We start from the raw sequence: 22265 nt of genomic DNA on the forward strand, positions 1-22265 counted from the left end.
AATATTGACAATTATTTTCCTTGTGTTTTTACTAACCTCAGTATTTCCTCGACTATGGTACACGGTGCCCTGATGGTACGCGATAGATTTTGAAGTTTTATTTTACTCCGTAACCTCCGTAGTTCTAGCTGAACATCCCTTTACATGTAGCGGTGATACCAAAGATGGACCGAAAAAAGCGACGCGACCTTGTGCTTCCCCTATGCCCTAATTTTGGGGTATGACAGGGTGAAGTAAGTATTTTTTTTCGTTAAAATATTTTGCTAATCGATGATTCGCACACGGTTGGCAACCGTACCTTAATAATTATATTTTTGATAAGAATACTATGTAACTGCGATGTGAACCTAGTTAAGGACACTACAAATACTATAATTTTGATAATCAAAAAAATAATAGGTACCTACCTACCTACATTGCATAGGTACTTTTTTTTCATTTTACAGGATAGAAGTACACAGAACAGCTTAAATTTTAATAGTTGATTGGCTCAAATTAAAGCGCTGTGAAATTAATAATTCAAATTCATTGTCAAATATTGGGTAGGTACTACCTACATTAATTTCTATATTGTTAGTTTGAGAAACACTTGTTAAATTCATTCATTCACTCATATGGTGGGCAGGACATGAGGATAGTATATTATAATACTAACAAAACCACACATGAAACAAAATCACATTAGATATCCGAAATAGTTCTCACTATAGAGTCATCGGTGGAGCTTCGATCTATGTCTTCATCAGTTTGGTGGATGGCATTTTTGGGTTGTGTTGAAATCAACCATTTCTATGTTGATGATATTCGTAATGTAAGATGCTTTAGTCCATTTTCCCACAGTAATAGAATAGACTACTAGAGCTATCCACTACTCTAATCGTCGGTAATTTTCTACAAACACGTATCTCAAAAAACACAACTTTTCAGAAGAGGCAAATAACAACTAGGTACCTATATTGTCTCAGTTTCTAATTTAGAAATAAATTTTCTTCTATGAAATATTCATTTCGTATAGTTGCACATATTATTTTCATGAAGAAAGTGTCATATTTCTTCAATTTATCGCACTATACTTTCGACCGATCAGTCATATTGTCGGAGATACGAGAATGCGTTGCTGCAGTTACTGCAGGAAACACGTATCTTGACTTACGAAAAAGAGCTTCAGTATAATCATCTGTCGGAGTTCAGTATTCTTTATACTTACAAACACGTAACTCAAGATACGAGTTTATAATATTTATGAAAGTATTTTTGTAAGTTTATGTAATTGCTTAAATGTATTATGTTATAAAGTATGTTTTGAGATACGTGTTAGTGGAATGAGTGCGTATTCAAATTCTGAATTCATTACATCAAACAACTCAAAACTGACAAAAATTGAGGTACGTGTTTGTAGAAAATTACCGACGCTATGCAGATCAGACACGGCATACATACTCATCTTTAGTACAGTATACGCCAAGTTGCAGAATTAACAAAAAATAAATTTAAAAAATCATAACACATGTATTTCTAAACCTTGTAGGTATAGGTACATATATCATACATTTGGCATGAGTCAAGTTTAAAACTACTTAAGTATGTAAAGATTTCTATGGAAGATGGAAAGGAATTTTTTTATAATGAATTAATGCTCAGAGATGAAATGGGTATCTTGTCACTCAGTCTACTGTCATTAGTAGTTATGTACCTATACTTACTGAAGATGGTAAAAGATAAAACTACGAGATACTGAAGAGTGAAAGACTTTTTTTCTTATTATAAGTCTGACCTACCTACCTTATCTACCTATAATAATTAAGAGTAGGTAGTGGTTTGATGTGCAGAAAATTAATAATTTGTGAAATTAAAACTGACTATTAATTTAATAATCTCTTATTAGCCTTTCATTTAATTTCTGTATCAAAATAATAATAATATGTTATTAAAGTATTTCTGTTGTGTCGAATGACATTTTATATATAAACTTGCAGTTATCTGCAGTTGACAAAGTATGGTTACACAATAATAATACTTTGTTTTCATTGCTGCCACTATTATTTTTATTTTAACATAGCACATGTAATTTGCTCGATTAGAATAATTTTATTGATTTGATCTTTTTATGATGGAACACAACTCCATACATTTAAGTCTTATCGTTATCGAACTCTTGTCTGTTATCACAGAAAAGAAAATAAATTCTGAGTTCCCTGTTCCTTATCCATTGTTTTTTTTGTGGTCTTTAGTCGTTATGCCAATATGCACCTTTCAATGCCACGTTGCGCTACTCCTAATTTTTGGATTTCTCTTACAATAAAAGTCACATGTTTGATTTAGAATAGGAATAGATATTCATTTTTTATATATAGAGTATATAAAATTACGAGTAGCGCAACGTAGCATAGGAAGGTGCATGTTGGACATAACGAGTAAAGACCACAAAAGAAACCAATGAATAAAGAAGCAGAAAGAGTACGCGATGTGATAGGGTTCGCTAAGCAGATGAAATGGCGATGGAAGCGACATTTCACTAGTTGAGTGGGCAAACGCTGGACCAATGCCGTCATTATTACGTGTTTCCCAAGGGGCACTAAACGCCCACAGGGACTCGCTTAAACTTGCTGAATTGACGAACTCATAAATATTGGTTTATGTACGTGGCAACAAAGAACTAAGAACCGAGAAGGATGGAGGGATCTAGGGGAGGCTTTCATCCTGCACTGGATCGACCCCGGCTAATTATGACGATGATGATGTATAGGATCAGATAATCGAAACAGTATTAACAACAACAGTAGGTACCTATATAAATGTATCGCTAAATATGATTTACTTTAGCTAAAACCGTAACTTTTATCAAAAAATATATATTATTTCGTTAACACTAAAACAGGCCACGAGGCCACATGATAGTAGTCCAGTGAAACAGTTGTGTAATTATTAATATAAGTGAATTAATCACAAACACTCAGGCTTTGAGAAAATCCCATAAATATATTGTGACGTCATCGGGAATCGCACCCGAAGCCTCCGGATGATAGGCCAGCGTCTTACGCACTGGACTACGGGAGCTGCCCAATATTAACCTTGTCGTCGACCGAACTCAGTTGAACGTAAACAGCTTCAGTTTAAAATTAATAAAAATGCAACAAGCAATATAGCCACAAACAAGTGAAAAAGATAAAAATTGGTCTTCAAGAGACTAGGAAAAGTGTAATGATTGACAGTAAACAAACAAAGACGAGGAACATGAATGTGAATCAAAATGTGATGAATGATTATCCACATGGAAAATTATATTTAGGTCTTTAGTTTTTCTTAACACTATTAAAATTGTTTAAAAAAAAAAAAAGGTACGTATTGAAATAAATCCAAACCCTTCTGAATGCTCATTCTGAACCCTGAAAAAGCCGATTGTATTAATTTGTAGAACATTTCAATTAATTCGGAATTATAAATTTTATTATTAAAAAATAAGCAATTCTTTTATATAATTATTCTTATAACTTTTATAAGTAGATACTTATTATAGACGTGCAATAATGTATGTTGCAACCTTTAAATGCACCAATATAGAATGAGCGTCAGTGAATAAGCCCAGAGCAGTTTTCAGAACGAAGGACAAGCTTAGAATGACTTATTCTTGACACGTGTTTAAATTTATCCCATATAATTCCACACTCGAGATCGGTTGTTACTCCATATCCGTTAGGCATTTAAGATCCCATTAATTCTGTGTTCCCTGTACCTACTTACCACTTACTTCGTTGTGACAATACTTACTTCCTTACTTATCAACATTGCGCGTACAGAAAGCATAATGTCGCCCTACTTTCCTCAGTGCATCGTCACGTCTCATGCCTCCCGCCAAATGAAAACTACAGCCCGTAGATCGCTTTTGCAGTACCGCTTCAGGGTGATGGAGGGTTGGCGACGGAACCTTTGAGCCTGTACCACAACGGTACGGAGTGTCACACTCACGTATGCAATAATTAGATATCTCAAAATATGAGTGTTGTTGCCGTTAGTAGGCAACTGTAGATAAGCTTCACAGCTTTAGACTGCTTTACTCATTATACAGTGGGCAAGGCAAAAGCCATTCGCAGTTTTGTTTGTATTGTCTCTAGCTTTAAAATAGGCATTGAAGCAAAACAATACAAATACACTTCGGATTCACATGTGGTTACTGAGAGTTACTGAGAGTTATTAGGATATAATATATTTCTATCTATTTGATTTTGTACTTATGTATCGGTCAGTGGCGAAGGGTGACTTCTGGAAAGAGGTAAGCTGTGGAGATCTGATAAAAAAAACACACTTGTCAGGTATACTTACGAGAAATAAGAAGATACTACGATATTACTACTAATGAATAGGTACACACTAATGACAACGACACACTAATTTAATGAAACTTCAAAAACTCACTGACGACATAAAATTAAGCGATCAGTTTAAATTAAGTACTTACTTATGTATTTTTTCAAAACATTTATACACATCAAAAACCGTTAGATAAAAGTTTATTTTTATTTTTAAAAACAGTCTAGGTATATTTATTAATATACAATTAAACACCATATAAATTATTTTTTTAAATTATTTAAATATTAATTATTTAGTTTTAGGCTCTGCGATCGGAGCTTACCCTAGTTCATACAATTCGATAGACTTGGCGGGGTCTATATAAGGGTCTATAAGTCCATATGAAAAAAATTGAGAATTATTTGAAACATAATCCGACCTTTATTTACGTCAAGACAGATGGCGCAGTTTGGTATATTTTTTTAAACTTTGCAGATTTTTTTGTAATTATCTGTGTAATACATTCCTACACATACGGCATATCTTGTTGGCAAAATAAATTATTTTGTAGAATATATAATCAAGTGATTATATAAAAAAGTCAATATGCAATTAAAAAATATTTTTCTTAAGAAGGTAGGTTTCAAATAATCGCCTAGTATGGAGTCTTCGCCACTGGTATCAGTGTCGAAAGGGGGAGGTAGAATATTAAGATCCTACATTAATATGCATACTAAACTTTGTCAGTCACACTTGTTTGTTTTCATTGAATTAAGTAATTTTCTGTAATATGGTGAATACCAAGTGATAAATCAAGGTTGATGATATAATCAGAAGGAGAACGAAGAAAAATGTACACAGCAAAGAGAGACCTTCATGCAGAAGTAACTGAGATTATTATGATACAGATATCTTAATACATATGTATAGTCAGGAGTCTCAGAACTTTTTCACGGGGTACACGTCGATAAACGCACCCACCAGGGAACTCAGAAATAATGGGAACTGAAATACACAACGGGTAAGGCGATAGCAGGTAACCGACTCGAGTAAGGATAAATCCGGGTTAAACTTACACACGTGTCTAGAATACGTTTAACGTCGAATACTGAAAACTGCTCTCGGATTATGCATTTACGCTCCGTTAATGTTGGTGTATTACACACACTATTGCACGTGCATAATGCGTGCTAAGTGCGTGCTTCATTTTCGTAGGACACTCACACATTCAAAAGCCTGCTTCACCATGTGGCGTATTGAATATAGCCTATTGGTATTATATTTATTATCTGTTCTGTGGTACCCACTAACACGACTAGGTACACGTCATACAAGGAAAATATACATAGGTACATGTTCTAATGTTCGATGTGTAATTTCACATAATATGTACCTAATGACTTTGGTACATATAACATAAAAAACCCAGTGAAAACCATACGAAAACAATGTTTAAAAACTTGATCACTTACAGAAATCGCAAATAATGCCGATATGTTCAATATTATCTTGCTTTTATTTATTGAAAATAAGGTTTTATCAACTATAAATGGGCATGTTGTTCTAATTTACAACGTAATACAGTGGAAAATATACGCTAAAGCCAAATATGCTAGAAACACAAAAACTTAATTTACCCAGCTCCTAGAGTAGGGTTTAGACTGTTTAGAGTTAGAGGGATTCACTGACTGACTTTGAGGCCCTTCATGATAATTTAAAAACTATAAATTCCAACAACCAACGTACCTAGTAAAAATATCAATGTATGTAAATATCTTTCATAGAATCACATCATGTAACTAAAATTATTATTATTGAAGACGACAGTAATGAAACTTAACAATAGTAGGTAGTAGCTATTTTTTTGTGTAAAACTACGTATCTGTTTGAGTTTTTATGTAGGTATAAGCTCCTTTGATGAGATGCCTATAAATGATTTTGTAACACTTTGGTTTTATCATAGTAAGTATCTACATGTGTGAGAAATGTGCACCTTTTTAAGTTTTTGGTATAATTTAATATTGTTATGACTCGTTTGAACTGTGGCGCGGCCCCCTTTTTAAATCTTCTGGCGAATCGATTGCGCCATCTATGTCAAAGATAATTGGCGGCGCTGCTTATCACAAATTTTAAATTGTGGACTTATCTGTTTTCTAAAATACACGACACATAACAGGTATGTCCGAAATTGATATTAAGTAAATTCGGTATAGATAATAACTATAATATGTCGTGTTAATTTTCGACAGTCAAAACATGCGCATTCCCTATTTTTTTTACCAAAAAGCCCTGTATTAGTTGACTACATATGGAATTATTATGGATAATTTACGAATTGCATTATAAAATAATTAATTTGATGTTCCTAAATACACCACCCGGTGCTTACTGTTCCGGAGTACGTAGATGTCAGTTCTCACTTGAGAAGCGTAAAAAGTAAAACAAGCTCTTAGCGATGGGGTCATTAAAGGCAAAGGACCGTTAAAACAACATCTGTAGGCAAATGGACTCGGCAGTTGGCACTCTATTCCAATTTTTAGTACAAAGACAAAACGAATTAATACTCGCGGTATATCAGCCGACAAAATAAGTCCAAGTGAAACACGAGTAACTAAGTAATATAAAGCTCCCTAGATCTTTCTTATTCTTCTTCTTCTTTGATTATATTCGCCGCCTGAATGGAGCATACGACTAAAGCACCCATCGAAACAACATTTATAATCAGTGGCATACCTAACGTTAAATAAAAAAAAAATCCCTTATGTAGTGTTGATTAATTAAGTATAATATTTTGGTACATCCCCACCCATTCCCAATCTTAAAATGTTATACTTTAACTATGAAAAATTACTAGGTGGCAGTAGCGAAGGGTGGAGGTAGGCTGTTAAGATCCGCCCTACATGGTGCACATTAAGCTTTGTTAGTCATACGTTTTTGTTTTTATTGAACTAAGACTACAATTTACAGATGGTATTGGCTAGTTTTTAAATATCCATTAAACCCTGCGTAAACGAAACAATACGAGTTTTGGTAGGTATATTGTGCACACTTTTTCATTCATACGTATTTATTTTCGTTGGATTAAGAATAGATCCTACATATTATTACACATATTGTTGGTTCATTTTTTTTAATTGATTAAACCCTGCCTAAACCAAACTATAATACATAAAAAATATTATTCTATCCATATAAAATAATCAAAGTTATGTATGGTTTAATTGCATCATTTTAGATATTTTATAGATAGACGATATTTTTTTACTATTATCTATTATGGCTTGATTTTCGCAGGTTTAATTGAATTTTAAAAACTAACCAACACCATCTGTATATTATACTCTTATTTCAATGAAAACAAATATGTACGTATGACTGACAAAATTTAGTGTGCACCATTTATGGCGGATCTTAACAGCCTACCTCCACACTTCGCCACTGCTAGGTAGTAGTGCCACCTGTCAATATTCTAGTCGGTGCGCTCGATAATACGAGGGTTGTCTAAGTATTAAAGACCATTATTATTTAAAAGATCTAGAAAATTTTATTTTTATAAAAAAAGCATACGAAATTTTAGGCACATATCCCCACTGTTTTTCGACGTAGTCCCCCTCGTTATCATCGATGCACTTGGTGAGCTGTGGCCAGGGCTCAAAATGGACCGGAGCGCATCCGGAACGCCGTCTCGTGGAAAAAATATTTTGACCGTCTGTTCTAGATATGCCATATCATATAGGTAATAGAAAATCTAACACAGTTGTTTTTTATAAAATACACATAAAATTTTATTACAATGTAAATATCTTCAGAAAATTGTCAAGCGCTCCGGTTCGTAAACTTTTCCATTTCGAGTGTTGGTCCCGTGGCACTAGGTCCTTGATTCCCTTGTCGTAGAACTCCGCCGCCGCCGTCCTCAAAAATTTTCTCACCTCTTCCTCCACGTCCTCGTCGGTCTCGAAGTGTTTTCCGGCCAAATGTTGCTTCAGGTGAAGAAAAAGATGGAAATAACTCGGCGCCAGGTCGGGGCTATGCGCAGAATGACGCAGCACATCCCATTTGAATGAGTCCAAAAGGCTCAAAAAGACCTAAGCGCTTTTCACACGATTTTGTTTGTGAGCTTCTGTCAGCATTTTGGGCACCCAACGAGCACACCTTTGCATATCCCAATTTTCCTCTCAAAATCGTTTGTATGGTAGACTTGCTGACGTCTAGCATCAAGACCGAGTTCGTGAGACTGTCAGACGGCGAACTTCACGAACTTTATAATTGATTTTCTTCAACAAAACGTCACCAATTGAGGACCTCCTCCCTCTCCCCTTCTCATCATAAACACTCGTTCTACCACTCGAAAACTCAGTACACCACTTCCTGACATTCATCACATTACCATAATTGGGTGTAAGATGACGATGGATTTCAACAGGGTGGACTGGTTGAGAAACCGAATGATTGAACGCACCTCGCAGGCGGCGGGATTCAACAGCGGAGCGTCCATCTAAAACGGACGCAAAGCTCATACTAAAGCAGCCACCGAGCCGGCTCACCACTCGTTCTGGAGACGGAAGTCTACGGTATACGCCAGTGCTGCCTCTTTTGAGAAATAATATCCGCATCGCCAAAAATGAAAAAAAAGTCTTTAATTCTTGGACAACCATGTTTCATATTTTGTGTTATATGTTAATATTTTAGAATAATGTGTTTAGTGCCCTTAATGATGTAGTATGATATATTAATATCCAACTTCAGTAATTTTAAATTAATTCGTTGTAACATATTAATAAATCTGAAGAAGGCGTCGATTTGAGTACGAGAGCGTGTGAGCGAGAAGCATATATATGACTAAGCGATTAAGTGCAACACGCATAAGCGGGATGCAACGTGGTGTTCATTTTATGCGATCGTGCAACAAATACGCAAACTCTTTTGCATGCATATTCACGTGCGCTGGCGAAAAGCACTTTGTTATATTTATAATTTATATACGTAGTGTATTGATTTATTTCTCTCAATATTCTACAAGGTGATGAAAATGTATTGTTTTTTTTTTAATTTCTGAATCGCTCTGTATTGACCTTACGCGACAAAGGAGAAGACTCTCAATAATTATTCATATCGGTACGCAAAATATAAATAATGATTTCAAATACGCAAAGTTGCGAATGTTACATAGTTGCTACGGCTAATAATAGACGTTCAATGCAAAATAAACCACCGGTAGAAATGTGTCGTATTAAGTATAGTAAAATGCACCAAACCAGTGGCAGCCAGCCGCGATTTCCCTTGACGCAAATGACGCAACCGTCAGGGAACCTCAAAACAGTTCAAACCACTCATAATGTTATACCAAAATTTAAAAAAAATGCGTATATCTCTATTTATAAAAAATATTCTTTTTTAATAATATCGATTAAGACTTCACAGAACACTCAAAAATCAGTCAACAATGTTAAAATTAGTGACATCTCGTATCAATAGACAGATTACGCGTTGCTGAGATAGCAAATTATGGCAGAAATTGCCAATCTTATGCACTGCTACTTGCATCTTTGATAGTAGATTCAGTGGACGTGAATTTATTTCGCTTGCGGAGCTAGAAGTCTATAAATAATATATATATATATTAGGATACATGATTAAGGGTATCTTTATTATTGCAATTCACCTGAATAATACTGAATAAAATGAATTAAATACGTTTAAACAATGTTTACATATTTTATACAAACAAAATAATAGGTCGTTGCCATGCATGGATTTATTTTTCATACAAAATATTTTTATTTGGAAAATAAACTAACTCTATCCAACGTTTGCTTCGCAATATTAAATATATAAAAAAAACATTAAGATTGCTTCTAATGGTAGGTATATTGTTATGTTATGACACTGAACTATATATTATTTTCGTATTTTGATTAACGTAGGTATAAAGTAAATAGTAAATGGCTTGTTAGGTAATATGGAAAATTTCCCGGTCTTTTAACTGTGACGTTCGATTCATTCAGAATTTTTTCGTGCGGCAAATAGGTATCATATATTTTTTCTGCATTTGATTGGAAATAAAATTTAAAGTTACAAAGACAGGTACATTATGATTGCACTCAAAAAAATAAAGCATTCCAATTAATCTTTTTCCCAGCATGAAAATAACGATAATAAACTAGGTAGTTTGGATTTAATATCTTTCGAATTATGTGAAAAATTATATTTAATACACCATATTATTATGATATCGTTTCAATATTCCTAGTAAGTAAAATTTTCTCGAATTCTCAAGATACTCATTGATGTTTTTACGAGAAGTGAGAATCTCAAGATTCTTAAAAAAAATGATAAACCAGAATCAACTTATCTCATTATATCTCGAGAATTCTCGAAACGAGAAATCTAGATCAGAAGCTCTACTACGTACCTATTGATCCCAATGCTACACGACCGTTTGTTTCCGATACGACAGCTCACGGTGAACTGTTACACGGCGAATTGCATTCGTAAAATTTTCCGGACACGCTGCCGCCACTGCACCGAACTAAACAAACACAATTTGATCGCGCAAATTTTCAATCACGGCTTGCAATATTAAATCGGAATAAAAGCACGTTTGCAATACGATATTTATAAATTGTGTGATTTTTAGTAAACAAGCATTCACGTGCTCCGAAATTAGAATATTTAAAATAAAACATTATTGACTGCATATCCTACATACTTAACCCGATCGCCGCGGATGGGACATATGTTGTTTTTTACATAAGCTCTGATACTGGGCGGATGTCGCAACTGTTGATATCGAAAATTGAAATGTCGGTAAAGTAGGAAATACTTCACGCATAGTATTAATTTTTGTATTGAAAAATGCTCTGATTCGTGTTCGTACCACCATATCGATAACTCTGTCAAAAATATGTTGTTTTAATTTCATAAACATCGATCTTTCGAACCCCTTCGATCTATCGAGATTCGCCGGTCCGATTGCATCAGTTCAAATCTACGCGGTATTTTTCGCGGCTGCGCAGTAGGTATACAAAATATATTTCATTCGAGTTGAGTGTGCGCCGAGTATTTACCGTGTAAAGTTGAATTCACCGCGATTTTTACATCATGTGCGGGAATACGAAAAAGACAACCAAAAAACGAAAAGAAATTTGTCGTAATATTTCTAAAAATGTACTTGAACTTGTGTTCTGGATTATGTCATTTATTACTCATGTGTCTCCCTAATTGTTTCAAAGTCATAAATCGAGCTCATTATTGAAAGTCGTAAATATTTAGTAAAGATGCGTCCACACGGAATGAAAAAATATATATTATTATATTTTAGAGGATTGCAATTTTTATAAATAAATTACGAATTACTATGAAGGAATATATAAAACGTATAAATTTTTGCTAAAAAAACACACACGGGTAGGTATAAAATATAAATCATGGAATATTGACTTTTCAACTATATTACATATTATCTTCGCGTACAATTTAATGCTTATAAATTTTTAAAACCTTACCCAAAAAAAAGTTTTTATAGCACTTGGAAAAATTTACGCAATTTAAAAAATAAATATTGTTTTTTTTACAAAACATAAAATGACAATCACTAACATAACACAATGCTCAATAAAACTGAAAAGTAATCTACAAAATCCAAGTTTCACTAAAAAAAAAACAAAAAAATTATTATAATATTTTCAATCAGTGTGGACTCACCTTTACGCTTAAATTATAATGGCCCATAAAACATGTAAAATGCTGACACAATCTATGCCACGAAATAAAACTGGTGACTACCATCCAATTTTAATGGATTTGTCATCAATAAAACTTACACTAATTAACAATAATTCATAAGTCACCAATAAAAGCTATTATTTTCAATAATTTTTATGGCATTTTTAAGTGTTTTTAACACGAGTAAAATAAAATTAGTCAGTGATTAATTGTCTTCATCGGCGCACTTGTTTTGAAGTCAAGTGCTTTGTCATCGAAAATGGCTACAGAGTTTATCCGAACAAAGCAATACAGTAGTTTTGTTAAAGTAAACACAGCTAAATTCAACACTCTATTATGTGTTTTAGTGTGGCACTTGGATCCTTATGTATCTAGGCATGATAACAGTTGTAGCCACAATTTTTAACTGCCGTATTTATTATAATACAGCGAAGAATAACATTTCGAAAAACCTACCGCGGACAGCACATCTTTTGTATGGAAACTTAACGCGCCGATCGGGTTAATACATATTATATAGGTCAGTAGACAGATGTTGTGTGTCCAATTTTTTTTTTTTGAGAAAGTTGAACTTAAAAGATTCGAATCGTGAAATGGACATAATATTATTATTATATAAGTACATATTTAAATATAACAAAATTTTCTGAAATAGCCTACGCATAATTTCTACGAGTGTTTTGTGAATAGGTAGGTACTAACTAAATTTATATATAAACTGTACATAGTATAATAATATCTCTACACTCTACACCAAATCCATTAACATCATATATGTAATATTAAGTAGGTATGTTGGTAATCTAAACACTTTTTTGATATTTGGTTTGATATGCAGTCTTCCCAGAATACAGATAATAATTGTGGGTGCCATATAGGTACTTGCCACACCGACAAATTTATTGGGTGGAAGTAAAATTAAATAATGTGACAATAATTATTGATTAATTTAATAATAAAAAAAAATGTACTTATTCCACTTTTTCAGTTGAAAATGTCCCTTTGAAATGTCCTTTTAAAAAAGTGGAATAAGTACAAAAAATTTTGCGTTTTATTAAATTAGTTAATAATACAATGCAATTCCACTGTGTATTGACAGTTAATACAATAAAAGAAAAAAAATGACAATGATTCCTACCCATTGTAATTAATATCATTAAATATGTATGAATATTATTCTCTGATTTAACATTATTATTTTCAAAAAAATATAATATTATGTAGATCGATTTCGACGTGAATGCTTTTCTGTCATTTTTGTGAATCGGTCAGATGGTGACGGTCAATTTTCTTTTGTACAATATTGTTTTCGTACAATTTGACTCTTAAAAATCAAATTCAAACTGCTAAGAATATTCTCCCAGAAAAAATCAGCTATTTTCAACGGCTGCGGGGGATTAAGAACGTGACGTTTGGTGGGTATTTAGTGCCTGAAAAAAGGACAGACGGGTGAGACGACGCACCCGGTGCCAATCCGCCAAACTGTCATGGAGGATGACAAAAACTTTCTACTTGACACTGGGAATAAGGAATGCTTTTAAAACATATACCTAGTTTCAAACACACTCGTGCGAATATTTAAAAAAATCACTTCTTTGGCACTCGCCACCAGTATGTAAGTAAAACATCAAATCGGTACACTATTACCTGTTTGGTACTGACCAAAGTTAACAATGCAAATGTTACTCAATAAATAAGACATAAATCATCATCGTCAGCCTAGAACAATTCACTGCTAGAAGCTAGATGTAGTCGTCTCCAAAATGATTTTATTATCCTTGGTCATGAGCGTTGCGCGGCTACGTAGGTACGTACGCCTTCAGCGACTCTAGACTCCTCAGACTCTATCAGAATTAGATATTACGTAGGGACGATTTTATTCGACGCTTTAAAACGATTGACGATTTTAAAAGGAGGCCTCGAAATAGTTCAAACCATTCATACAATTATTAATTATACCCATATCATTAAAATGTGCTTAGATATTTTTGACGAACCAAGTATAACATAATATAATACCCAAACAGATACGTGCCAACTTGTACACAAAAAAGTAAACAACTATTATTATTATGTGTTATTATTGCCTACTTGTATTTTTTATCAAAATCAATCAGTGTGTCAGGCTTCCACGTCCCTGAACCTACCACTGGTATTACGACATTGGGTACATCATCAGCCAGCATGTATTGCCCATTGTAATTTCATCGGCTTCGCGACATCTATCACATCGCGTAGTCATGTCCGCCTCCTTGTAGGTATAAGGAGGCAACGTATGTACGTTGGTTTCATTCGTGGCTTTATTAAGTTAGTAATTTTTGAATCTTTACTATATGAAAGGTTGATGTGTCATGGAGCATGGAGTACACTAATTCGGCACCTAAATACTAAAATAAATAGTATCATGACCTCTTCATCAATGAGTGATACTAGTGCTCTAGTATGAAAGTGAAAACATAAATTCTTATTGATATACAATACAACATGCTACTGCCTTCTTTTTTACGCATCTTGCTATTACCAGTGATGTAGTGGAACGAAGCGCGCCTATCCTAAGCCGCGTGAGTCACGTGAATAAAGAAAATTATGTCGATGTTATTTTAAAATGAGATTGAAGCGATTAGTCAGTTCAATTCCCAAGTAAAAAGGGGGATTAAGATGTATAAAAACTATGATCTAGTAGGTATTATTTTATTTGGCACTATGCCACTGGCTTTATAACTGCTATCATTTGACCATTCATAAAAAATCAATAAAACAAACCTAACACTTATTAGATAGGTAATAATTATATCACACATCAGCATCACGATTTGTTTTACCCCATCTCCACCCGTCATGTATATGCAGCCGTGATTTGTGCACGGCCGCCTTCCATGACGCAATAAACTTGTCAGAATGCCACACTTCCTTGTCCCGAAACGAAGCTGCATGGGACTGATGTAGCAACCATGCACCTTGGTGTTTAAAGAAAGAGTGCATTAATCACCTTTATTACAGTGTAGATGTAGGTGCAGTACATATTATTTAGTTACATATAAATAAGTTTTTGTGTAGGTATTTACATGCAGCCGCGTTGCCAGAATATAGTAACAATACAATAACCCGAATATAGGCGAGTAGAAAAGATTTGAGGCTCCTCGGGTCCGGACTCAACAGGAACGAATTTCTAAAATTATGTCGGCATATGGAATATTGCTTCTTCTTTTTCACTAGAACCTCATGAACTTCTCAACGGGTTGGCCTCAATCATATTGGCATTCTACGACACCCAAGACCTGTGTCAGTGGAAGACCCGTGGCACTCATTGGTGCAACAATTTGCATCCAATATTCTGACCCGCCATATCTACAAGACGAGACGGCGGGGACGAAATGTACGGGCATTAACGAACATAATTATTATGACCGTAACCATTTGTGGACGCGACAAGTCATCGTAGTCTACATACCAGGTATTCATCGCTATACATAAAGTACGGAACGTCTGGGTATGGGGAATGCTCCAGGAAAAGTCCGTGGTTGAAGCGACGAGATGCGAAATCGGTAGCATCTGCTAGATTTTGTGAACCCTGCATTCTCTCGCTACCTACCGTATTTTTTGTATATTTTTTTCTAAATGGACACCCCCCCCCCCCATACCATGTTTCTGTGTGCACGCTACCATACCATACCACCTATAGCAACGTTCGTACAGATAATCATCATTATCAGCCGGGCACGATCCACTGCTAGATTAAGTCCTCTCCGTCTCGATCCGTAGTTCTTCAGATTATCTGTACGTACCTATATTGATCTATTTACGAAAAAATGATTTTTTTATTGAGCACACTCAGATGTCTATGTGTAGGGTCATGCGCTATGTAAGTTTTATTAATCATTTTTTTTTTCGACCATGTCCGATCCTAATAGGATCATATGGGCCTCCACAGAGTAGAGGTTTGTATTGACAGATTTTTTGTTTTTTACGTGAAATGGATGTCAGCCACTTGCTCAACCTATTAGGTCCATACCCTGACACACACAAATTGAAAAACAATATGTGTACTTGCCAGACCCAGGATTCGAACCTGGGACCCACGGCGTTATAGTCCAACGCTTAAGCTACGCGGCCGCCGTGGGTGTTAATCATTTTAACATTATTAAATTAGTGGTGGAAAAGCATTGATTTCATTAAAATAAAACATTATATTTGTTTGTAATAAATATAATGTATCAGTTCATCAATTTAAAATGTTGAACGAAACCAGTTCAGATACGAGATCGTTATTCTTAAATAATGTGTAATACGACAAGTATTGCATATTGTGTTTTATGTTAATAATTGATGATGTATTCAAAATGTAGGTACATGCTTATTACGTGCGTAGGTAAGTTTTTTTTTTAATTTTGAAAATAGTACCTAGGTTATAAAAATAGTCTTTAAAAAAACATTGGAATGTGAATTCAATCTAGACCACCAAGATTGAAAAATACTAAATCAATTGGAAAATTGAACTTTTTTAGTGAAATAAAAATTATCAAAAAAAACCCAGAGCATTGTTGCATTGTTATCATTTACCATTCAGATAAAGCGTATAATCGTTATATGTGAAAACGATTTTAAATACACGTGGATGATTTTTTTTATTCCCGCTACCAACCTTAACAATAAAAAAACGTAACAATGCAAACAATTGTACAGTGTCTACAGTAGAAGATATTTTTTAAACTGTTACAGATTTGATTTAAAAAAAATGGATAATCCAAAATGATAATACTTGCTCCCGAAAAATGTTGATGAAACCTTTATGGCTTATTAACATTATTCGTATTGTAGGAATTCTTTATTAAATCCACCTTTATAAAGAATAAAACGTCAAGATTAATAAAGTATATTTTAGTCATCACTGCCGTTGAAGAAATTCATGCGAACTGATTTAGTAGTAAGATCTTATTCTTCTTATTCCATGTCCACCCCTTAGTCGGAGCATATCTAGATATACCACGCGGTGCCTCCAAGAATTCCTGTCCCTCGCCAGTCTTCTTGCTTCGTTCCAGGTCAAACCAGCATCCCATAGCACCGCCGTATACACTCTATAGATAGTATTTAGCGGCCTTCCAGGACGCCAGAATCCGGTCGGCTTGAAGAATGGGCAAGCCAGGTCGAGGTTCTCTTCTGACATCCACAGCACGTGACCGAGCCAGGTCCAACGTCGCCTCTTCACTCTCAGCGTAATGAGAAGCTGCTTGGTGCGTTCCCTTATCTCCTCGCTGCTCCTAAAGCCATACCACCACACACCCAATATCCGTCGCAAACATCTATTTTAGAAGTTCAGTATACGGTTGTTCTGAGTCTTCGTAAGGTGCCACGATTCGCTACCGTAAAGCAACACCATTAGAATGCAAGCGTCGAATAGGCGGCATTTGGTTTTGACTGAGTACAATCGTGAGTCCCAGACACTCCGCATCGAGTTGACTACTGCTCCAGCCATTCCCATTCGGATAGCGAGCTCTCTCTGCAAAATGCCATCTCCCGTGATGTGTACCCCCAGGTATTTGAAGCTTTCGACGCTCTCGACGTTTTCATCGAGTAAGATCTGTACAACAAAAATAGTTTTGTGTTGAATTTGTGAAAGTACTTACTAATAGGTAGGTACTAATGATTAAATTACCTGTAAATTTATTTATTTTTCAGATTAAGACCAGTAAGTCATCGTATCGTGTATGACTCGGATACCCGGTGAATAACAAAATCCATTGAAAAAGTATTCGGTTCATTTGGGCGGAGTGTGCTGTATGGTATCTTTGGATCCATCAATGACACACAATTGAGGTGGACGTGAAGATACAATAATTACGAGTTTTACTCCTTGTACAGAGACCCGCACATCGTACTGTTAAGAAAATTGGACCGACTTAGTTGGCTGTGCTATGCACACAGGATGGACGAGTCGTGCATGATAAAGAAGATAGTGTCGAGTTGGATTTAAAGACCTCGGGGCTGGAGGCAAGCAGCTTAATATAGACTTAGGTGGAGACATATGCTGGAGGAGGCCAAGACTCACATAAAGTTATATCGACAGCAAAAGTTATTACGATTATTAATAGTTACGAGTATCTGAAATTTATTTTCAAGGATCGCACTGCAGTCTTGCGGAACTGAAAAGAGGTTTAATATAAATTATAACATTTAACCATAATTAATTAGAATAATCAATAACAATTGTAATAACATATTATAATAATGATTTACCATTCATTCATACCTAATTCAGGTCTCATCTTGGTAATATAATAAGTAATAACTATTATGTACCTACTTAGGTGGGTACTTAATTATATATTTTAAAATATGGAATTGATATGCTTCTAGTTTTTGATTGATTTGTGCGAGATCAATGTGAAGTTTCCCATTACTAAATCTGTAGTGCGAAATGATTTTCAGCAGATTTACTCATTTGCCTTAGAATCTTTCACTTGCTTCACGCGCATTTGATAACCACATGTGGATAAGGCTGATCGCAATAATGTGTACGTGAGCACCCTTAGTTATAGCTGCAGTCCAGGTGTACATCGCTAGATAGAGTGTCTGAGTATGGGGTATGTACACGGAAACGTGCAGAGGTCCTTAAACTATAATGCGTAAGACGCTGGCTTTGATAATGAGGTCATGATATCTATATTTATGTGATTTCCTCAATACATTATTGTTTCACTACACTACTTTCATTAGGCATTATGGCCTGTGTAGTGTTAAAAGTAATATAGTATATTTATTTATACCTATAAGTATAAAGTATATAATTATTAAGTATTCAAATTATTGAATACCTACGTAGTATGCAGAATACCCGTTAGGTTTTGTTAATTCCACCACCTCCTGCCGCCTTAAAAATAAAAAATAAAAAAATATTATGGATATTTTTACATAGTGGACTTAAAATTACTACCTACGAAGAAAAATTATATTGTATAGTTGCAAGTGAATTCTGCGAATCGATGTGTTTTTAAAAGTAGGTTTCCAATTCGGCAATCAGACAATTCTTTTATTAAGTGATTGACAACCAATCTAGTGGTAATACTCGTATTATCTATCAGTGTTACATTATTCCAATATTCGAACGTCCCAATTTGACGGGGGGAATATACGTTTAATCAATACAGCCCGAGGCTTCTATTGCGCGATAGACCACCATTTCATACGTACAGTGGCGGGTTTATCAACATGGAGGCTCGGCGGACTGACTGATTTTGTGGCCCCCCACGATAAAAAATTAAATAAAACCATATTTCATAAATAATTATTAATGCTTTATTTTTTGTACTCAAGTATCTGTTTGAGTCATCACGACGTTATGGGTCCTTTTAATGTTAACTGCAGAGTATTTTTTATATATTGAGTACATAATAATATTTTAAACGCAATTTCTGAAAATCACGCATATTTTAAGATTTTAGTGTACTTAACTGGTTTAAACTGTTTCGAGGCCCCTTTTTATTCTACTAACTAATAATTTGCGTCATTTGCGTCAAAGACAATCACCGCTGCTCTCGTAACATGATTATCTAATTGATATAACTATCTGTTAGTTACGTGATATACAATGTATGTATATATACAATACACTCTCAGTATTCCGCTGCTCGATTGTCCGACAACTACTATAATCCGCCGCCATTTTTACTAGTTGAAAGCACAGAATCGAGCTCAATAATTAGCCGGTATTCGATTGTCAAATTCAGTAATCCGCCGCCTACAGGTATACTACGCAGATGAGACGGGTTTATTTTGGAAACTTCTCCTTCGTAAAACCTACATTCATCGCGAAGAAAGTAATGCACCAGGGAGGAAAATGCAACTGGGACACACAAACTGAAACTAAGTCATTCAAGAATATCTGACTCACTAAGCAACTGGTTGTGTCAAGTGATTTACTGTTTCATATTTTAGTTAATAAACTTAATTTATCAATATGTATAATTTAGTAAATACTTGATTTTGATTATAAATAAAACCGTTATTTGCTAGTACAAATTTCTCAAAAAAAACTATTTTTACGAAATATCGGTTTATTTTTTACCATATTTTGTATGTAGGTATGCACTATAATCCGCAGCTTTCACTTATTGAACACTTGTCTGGTTTTTGGGGTGGCGGATTACTGAGAGAGTACTGTACATACTTACTAGAAGGTAGGCACAGACAAATTATATAGAGGTGGTCAAATTCATAAAAAATACCATAATAATAACTTCTTATTGGCTTTTTAATGCGGAAGGGGAGAAAATTTAAGAAAATCTAGCAGAGAACACTGACTTCTACGTGTACGTCCTGAGTGGCAGCGTTCAGCGCAGCGTTGAGCGTTTTGCGCAACTCAAACGTATAACCGTGTGTGAAAATGTTCGTAGACAATGTCTTTTTTTGGTTATACATTTATACGGTTATACGTTTGAGTTGCGCAAAACGCTCAACGCTGCGCCGAACGCTGGCACTGAGGCCTAACACTACGTTTATAACGCCTATTACAGCATCCTGTCATTTCAACCACGGAATACCGCATTTTTTCGTGTACATTTCCCATACCCAGACAGTGAAATCATAATTAATCATATCTAATATTAATAATGCAAAACCTACATGTATTGTTATAATCATAATAATGTATCGATAATACCTGTAAATTGATGGATAATAATACCTAATTGTAATATCAAGCGATTGCGTGTCCGGAAATTTGTACATATATACAGTTCGCCGTATCACATTTCACCGTGAAATGTTGTATTGGAAATATATGGTCGTATATTAAAGATCATCCAACCTCTTTGGGTCGTATAGTACTGAGATAAAATTCATGTCTAAATAAAACACGGTTCTTGTTGGTTTACGTTTACAGGAAGCCAGCGGCAAACAAATTTTGAAAATAGGCGACATACTGAATTATTTGTTAGGTTAGGTTAGGTTTTCATTGTTGAATTCATGAATTCTGCCAAAATCGGCTATGAAAATTGAATTAATGTTCATATTGAATCTAATAAAATTGGAGACCGTATAGTATACGGTTATCTCTTTCCGATAGAAAACTTACGGCGAACTGTATCACGGTTAAATGTTTTACGTACAATTTACATGTAACCAAGCGATTGACCAACGCAGACTCGGTTTGATTTTATTTAAAATTGGCGCGTTTTTCGGAAGATGCGATTTTTTCTGCGAATGCGCTTACGTAGGAAGAAAAAAGAGCAGTTGACCGTCACCCTTGCAAACACAAACCAGCATTCTATTAAATATGTAATTTCCCTAGGCTCGTTCTTTGTCGCGCTCTCGACTAATAAGTATGTGAAAAACAATCAATAATTCCACATCGTTGTATTTATAATTATCATATATACAAATATGCTTTGTTGAATATGTAATTAATTAATAACGGAATAAATGTGTTTGTTTGCAAAATAAATATTGCATATTGTCACTCAACTACCCCTCAATAGGAGATTGTGTCCAGTTTCCGGCCATGCTAAAGTACCATAATCTCCAGTATCACAATAAGCCCTGCCCACATTTGCGTCTTTGGAATCTAATTAAACTTGCTATCCTGGAGAAAAATTTACTATGCATCGAATTGGCGCCCTTAGATATGCACCCCACCTCCCTATGTCTCCTTAAGGTGTTATTTATTTGTCTTCCCCACGACACGCCACTGAATACATGGAAATTGGAAACAGACGTGATAATATTATACAATTTATTAACATACATACGAATCTGTGAACATTTGGTGTTTAATAAAAATTAGCCGCAAGCTACGAATTCGAAATTAGGGTATCATAGATCCAAATATGTAATTCGTTCATCACAGTATAATCTCAGACTTCTCATCATGTTGGTACCAAAATACTGTTTCATTGTCACTTTTACTAGACCCTCGTTTATTGTATTTAATAAAATTTACAATATTGACGAAAATACCATCTTTTTCTATAAAGATCTAGATAGCTAGATTTTTTCAAAATTGAAAAAGTGTCTATAAACTATCATTTAACAAAAATATGTCACAATAATTATTATACCTAAATATCGTTTTCACAAGAACGAAGACCGAAAAGAATTTAGTACTTTAAAGTTGATCCTTAGAATAGGCCATAGAATTAAAAAATAATTCAGGTAAGAATGTTGACAGGTGACACTACCACCTGATATTTTTTCCCAGTAAGATATAAAGTGGGTAAGACCAGCATGTTGATTTTCGAGCAAATGAGCTGGTGATA

This window comes from Rhyacophila brunnea, unplaced genomic scaffold (assembly GCF_057557595.1).
Source record: "Rhyacophila brunnea isolate RB1 unplaced genomic scaffold, BYU_Rbru_1.0 scaffold_1, whole genome shotgun sequence".
Classification (NCBI taxonomy): domain Eukaryota; kingdom Metazoa; phylum Arthropoda; class Insecta; order Trichoptera; family Rhyacophilidae; genus Rhyacophila; species Rhyacophila brunnea.